The 6293-nt window shown below is 45.0% G+C and overlaps 1 long non-coding RNA gene across 1 annotated transcript; it reads right to left on the bottom strand.

The window, feature by feature from the left end:
* Positions 1 to 2417: 2417 nt before the first annotated feature.
* Positions 2418 to 4076, bottom strand: LOC102760610. The gene is made up of 2 exons (XR_435286.2): positions 3503 to 4076; positions 2418 to 2521 (listed from the first exon to the last, which is right to left on the bottom strand). It is a non-coding gene; the product is annotated as an uncharacterized LOC102760610 (long non-coding RNA).
* Positions 4077 to 6293: the final 2217 nt, after the last annotated feature.

Below are 6293 nucleotides of genomic sequence, written 5' to 3'. Positions count from 1 at the left end.
GTGGCAACCTAGTACTTCCGCCACACTCAAGATGGCTACATCCGCTTAGCCTTTTCAATACCACACGCTGGAGGAGGCCCCGCCCCCGGCCGGAGCGGCTTCCGACACTCCGCATTGACACGGCTCGCAGGACCCAAGATGGCCCGCTTCCTCCTACTTTTCATTGGCTGGATCCTTCTGGTTTTCCGTCTTCACGGGGCGGGACTTCAGGGGGGGCGGGACTTCGCTTTGATCGACAGCCATTTGGATGAATGGACGCAGGGCAGGGGCCAATGAAGCGCTGGAACTGGAGAACCTCCCAGTGTTGGGGCGGGTGTGTTAGCCGGGGTGGAGCCGAGCCGGAAGCGGGAGGGGAGAGTGATGCCCCCTGTCAGCCGGGGCTGAACCCCCGCAGGTAAGGGGGAGGGGGCGTCCGGGCCCGGCTGGGAGCCTGGGGGTGGTCGAGGCCCGGCTGGAGGAGGCTGGAGACGGCCTCGCTGCTAGCTGGAGGGGCTGAGGGAGTGCTGTTGCCAGGAGTTGAGGGGTCCGGAGAGGGACCCCTGTGCGTGGAGGGGCCAGGACCTCAGGGGGCGTTCGGGGTGTAGCTGAGGGACACCTGTTTTGGTTTCTGGCAGGTCGGCAGAGGCGTGGTGCCAAGCGAGTGCGGGCCTTTGAGACGGCTGTTAGGTCAGGTGGCCCGGGACGCCTGTGACCGGATAGTGGTGCCAGGCGGGGGCAGGTGGGGGGCATCCGCGTTCCCCGTGGAGCAAGTCTCCGAGCAGCGGCGCCGCGTGCACGTCCGCGCGGGTCGGGTCCGTGGGCTCCCGCGCCAGCCAGAGCGGGGAGGGGCTGAGGGTATTTAGTTCCGGCTGGAACAGGGGCAAGTTCTGAGGGCACCATTTTTAATCGTGGTTGGAGGCAGGACCCTTGGGAGGGAGGTGGGATGAAGTGGACCGGGACCCCTGAGGAGGGGGGTTCCAATAAGCTTTGACTGTTGGGCGGGCCGGCCGGGGCTAGCCTCCTGGAGCACCCCAAACGGAGCTCTTCTTGCTGGGTGGCTGGCTTTTTATCCAGGCAGAGAAGCTGGCTTGTGTTGCTTCCAGCTCTGGCTGGCGTTTCGAAACCTTAATGGGAGCATTACTCCTGGTGCCAAGTTGGGTGGGGTGCACTAGGGGTAATCACCCCTCCTTTGCTTGCGTTTGGCAAGGCCTTCCCATTCTATTTTCTTCACTTTCTGTTCCCTTCCCTGTCTTTTTAGAAAGACACACGCATGATGGCAGAATCTGTACAGCCCCCAGCACTTGGACCTTGCGTTGTGATCAAGAGTAGAAGCAGAGTCCCAGCAAACATACTTATCTTTCCCGTAGTTGATCATGGGCTTGTCGATGTACATACTGTATGCATCTTTGTTTTGTCCATTAGTATTCTTTATTTTAAAGATTAAATGAGGTGAAATTCACATAAGCTATTTAAAACCATGTAACCATTTTGAAGTGAAAATTCAGTGGCATTTAGTATAGTAACAATATTGTGCAATCGCCACCTCTGTCTAGTTTCAAAACATCCCAAAAGAGAACCCCCCTCCCGTTAAGCAGTCCCCCCCTGTTCCCCACTTTCCCCATCCCTGGCAACCACCAATATGCTTTCTGTCTCTACGTGTTTACCTATTCGGAATATTGCATATAAATGCAATTCTAGAGTGTGGCCTTTTGTGTCTGGGTTCTTTCCCTTAGCATTCTGTTTTCCAGATTCAACTATGTTGTAGCATGAACCAGTACTTAGTTATTCTTTATGGCTGCGTAATACTCCACTGGGTGGCTATACCACAATTTGCTTATTCATTTTTCGGTTCAAGTGTCCTGTTTTTTTTCTTCAGAGTATTTTTATGTATATTAGAAATAACACGTGAACTTAATAGAGCTCATTTTCTGGGCCAGTATATTCCCTTTCCTAGGTCTGAACTCTTTCGTGTTAGGCTTTGTTGGGGTTTTATTTTCCCAGTTAAAATCAAACTAGCAGGAGAAATAAATTTTCTTTGTCCATTTAGAAAAGTTACTGGTAAAATTGGGTCAGCATATAAATGCTGACAGAAAAAAACATAGAACAAACCGTTGTTTTTCCTTTGCACCTGTCTATTTCTGTCTCTCCAAAGGCTGTTTCCCAGTTAGTAATAAGTAAATAACATTGCTAAAGGGTTGATTTAGGAATATTAAGTCTTCGGAGGTGGGTGCCCAGGGTCTGTGGACTGCCTCACCCTTTTGGAGAGGAGGGGTAGACCTCATAGTCAGTGGTGGGAAACATCCATTTCTTTAGCAGGAGGAAGGATGGCAAGTGGAAGTTCCTTACCATGTCATGCAAGCCTGGGAGAACATGTAGGAGAGGATCTTCAGTGTCATGTCCTAATTGGAGTTTGTTGAGCACAGGCCATTTTCTTATCATTTCTCTGGCACTTCTAAAGCTTACTTTGGGGACAGGGTGGCTTTTGTACTTTGTTCCATTTGGATGGATGCACTGACCAGCAGCTATTATGTGGTTACAGTCCCTGCAGAGAAGGGAAGGTTTCTGTAATGAGTGGTCTCCCTCTTCCTGACCCCTTCCCCCATACACCTCCACCCCTACTTAATGCCTTGTCTCTTTGTCAGAGATACTGTACTAGTATATCTGTAGTGAGATTTGTGTTTTGAATTTTAACTTCTGGAACGGAAGCTGTTATATAATTATTAACTCTGAATCTACCACAATTTAGCCAATTTGGTCTTTGTTGATTTTTGGCTTGTAGAAATCAGTAAAGTAAAAGATTCAGAGACCATTTTGGCCCAGGACCTACTTCAGGTACGCACTGTCCTTATTTCAACAAGTGACTTCCAGCTAACTCTGAATTGAGGAGGACTCTTCACATTTACTCCTTGTTGAAATGGTGTGAGTACCTTATTGCATTTCCCCCCCCCTTGAAATGGGTCTATTAAGTACAACTTTTTTTTATATGCATTTAATATAAGAAAAACATGATATTTAGGTGGCTTGCTTTCCCTCTTAATAGCTCTGCCCTGGAATAGCCATTTCTTGGCTATCCTGGACCAGGAAAGTTTATCAGCTTAGTTCACTTCTGTGGTTAGAAACTTAGACTTAACTCTCCTATACGTTACTGCAACTCAGTTATGAGTCCTTGAATCCATAGGAAAAAAACAAACAAAACAGTAAGGTCTCCAAATAGTAAGGCCTTGGCATTTGTCTCTTCCAGTTAAATTATGATTGAGATACATAGATTTCTTTTTTCTCTTTTTGATTAGGCTTAACCAGAAAAATCTGGCTATCTTATCTAAAATAAAGATTTAGTAAAAAAGTCTTTTTCCATGAAGTGACTCAACCAGTGGCCTTCTGGGCACAAATCTCTAGAGATGCATTACTTTTCCTCTGCCACGCTTACAACTTTGAATTGGATGGGGGCCCTCGACTCTGCAGTCCCCGCACCCCCCGCTCTCAATAGTATACCCATTGGCCCCTAATTCCCTCCTTTACTCACCTACATTGCCCCAGTTTTCAGTCCAGAAGCCCTTCTTTCTTTAAAAATGGCATTTCAGTGCAATCACCAACACTCCTTGTAGAATAATGGGATAGGAGACTTCTGGATTCGAATCCTCTTTCCTTCATTTTCTTCGTCTGTTGTGCACACCAAAGTGAACAGTTGTCGAAAATCACTACCTTGAGTTTCTGTAAATCCTTTCAGTAGAATTCAGCAACATACACTGAAATGTCTACTCTGTAGCAGGCTATTATCACTGGGCTTTGGGAACCCTCAAATGAGTAACAGACTCCCTGTCCTCAAGGAGCTGGTCATCTTGTGGGAAAGACAGCACACACAATGATTTGTAATCCAGAGGGATCAATGTTGTAATGGAAGTGCAAACAAAGGCCAGTGGGAGTAACTGATTCTGCTAGGGCCAGGGGAAGGTGGGGATTAGGGAAGAGGCATTTGGACGTGCTCTGAAGGATAAAGGATAAGTAGAATGTCTGTAGAGCAGGAAGGGGAGAAGCCCATTCCAGAGAGAAAATGGAGCATGCGTTTGGAGGAGGCACATAGTCTGTGACAGAATCTTCCTATGTGGGTGTGAGAAGAGGAGTGTGCAAGTGGTGAAACTTGAAAGGTGGACTGTGGTTAGATGGTAAAGGAGGCCTTTTATCCGTTCATTGATGCAGTGCTTATCCAGTAGATGTTCTGTGATGTTGGAGGGAATTATCTATTTGCACTGTTCATTTTGGTAGCCACTTATCCACGAGTGGCTCTTGAGTATTTGAAATGTGGCTAGGATAACTGAGGAACTGAATTTTTAATGACATTTAGTTTTTTATATCAACTTTCTTGAGATATAATTAACATGTCAAAAGATTCACCCTTTTAAAGTGTACATAAAATGCCTTTTTAGTAAGTTACAGTTGTGTGACCATTACCACTATCTAATTTTAGGACATTTTCAATCATCCCCTAAAGAAACCTCATAGCCATTAGCAGTCTCTCCCCTTTTCACACCCTCCTCTCCCAGCCCCTGACAACCACTAATCTACTTCTGTCTCTATGGATTTGCCTATTCTGGACAGTCCATATAAACGCAATCATGCACTTAAGTGGTCCTTTGTGACTGGCTTTCACTTAGCATAATGTTTTTAAGATTTATCAATGTTGACAGATCAGTTTATCATCACATATATCAGTATATTATTCCTTCTGGTGGACGATTAATATTCAGTCGTATGAATGTACAATATTTTATTTATCCATTCCTAAATTGACGGTCATTTAGGCTATTTTCACTTCTGGGTTATTATGAATAATGCTTCTGTGAACATGCGTGTACAAGTTTTTGTGTAGACATATGTTTTCATTTCTCCTGGGTATGTACCTATCAGTGGAATTGCTGGGTCATATGGTAACTCTATATGTAATCTTTTGAGAAATTGCCAGACTGTTTTCCAAAGTGGTATGATGTTTATTATAATTAATTTAAATGAAATAGCTACATGAGGCTACTGACTACATATTAGAAGATGCAAATCTAACAGCTTTCCAATGGGGGCGTGGGCTATAGTCTAACACAGTGGTGAGGTCATGAGCTCTGGGGGCAGCCCACCTGAGTTCCAAACCTGACTGTTCTACTTAACTATCCTTGAGCAAATTACCTAACCTCTTTGTGCCTTAGTGTCCCCATCTATAAAACAGGAGTAATAAGTAAATAAAACCTAATGGGTTTGTCCTGAGGTGAAAAGACAATATATGTAAGGCTCTTGGAATATGTTTAATGGTTATTAAATATAATAATTACTACTGCTGTTAATATTGGTGGTCCTCAGAGTGTCTTTGTGGTTGGTACGTAATTATCAACTCCCAAACTAAGTTCGGAAACAGATTTGAAAGTGACTTCCTTGATCCTATTCCATCACTGAGTTTAAGTTTGTCCCTGTTATCTTTTAGCTATGTAGGTCACTTTTCATGGTGAGTCTATGTGTTCAGAGCAGTGGTTCTCAGTTGGAGACAGTTTTGCTACTTCCAGAGGACAGTAGTCAGTGTCTGGAAACATTTTTGGTTTGTTACAGTTTGTGAGTGCTACTGGCATCTAGTGAGTGAAGGCCAGTGATGCTGCGAGACATCCTACAATGCTCAGGATGGTCCTTCTCAACAAAGGATTGTCTTTGTTTGAGTACTGCCAAGGTTGAGAACCTCTGGTTTCTTACCAGGTCCTACTTAATTATCACAGGGTTTGAGGTCAGCTTTCCTATGAAGAGAGAGCATAGCATTATGAAGTGTATGAAATCCTCTGTCAACACATTTTAGGTGAGATAATCTAAAGCTTTAAATCCTGAATCTTGATTACTCTCAGATTTGTTGACATATGTTACCAGTCAGCCATACTTTGTCAGCCAACACCAAACATTTTGAAAAAAGCATATTTTTTTCGTCTGTGGTTTAGTAAGCAGGTGAGCCCTCCCTTAGTCACCCAGTCTTGAACTTTCTTTTCCCTTGCTTTGGGCTGCCTTTGTGGTTTTATTTAAAGAACATGTTTGTTTTCGCCCCAGTGAAGCTGATGGCCAGTTACTTTCTTTTCTCAGTGTCCTCCATGGCCCTACTCGGAACTGAGTCATGTTCTTAGAACTTTTTCCTCTCCCCCTTCCAAGTCTTGGCTCTACTCTTAAGCTCAGCCTCACGGACGTTTGCTTGTTCTCATACATGCTCAGCCTGCAGAAACTATTAGGTGTTTTCAGGGTCACCAGGAAGGCTGTGTCTAGAGGAGAGCCTTCTCCTTCAAGCCTCAGGATACAGC

The sequence above is a fragment of the Myotis davidii genome, unplaced genomic scaffold (assembly GCF_000327345.1).
Source record: "Myotis davidii unplaced genomic scaffold, ASM32734v1 scaffold332, whole genome shotgun sequence".
Lineage (NCBI taxonomy): Eukaryota > Metazoa > Chordata > Mammalia > Chiroptera > Vespertilionidae > Myotis > Myotis davidii.
This window is presented reverse-complemented; position numbering and strand designations above follow the sequence as displayed.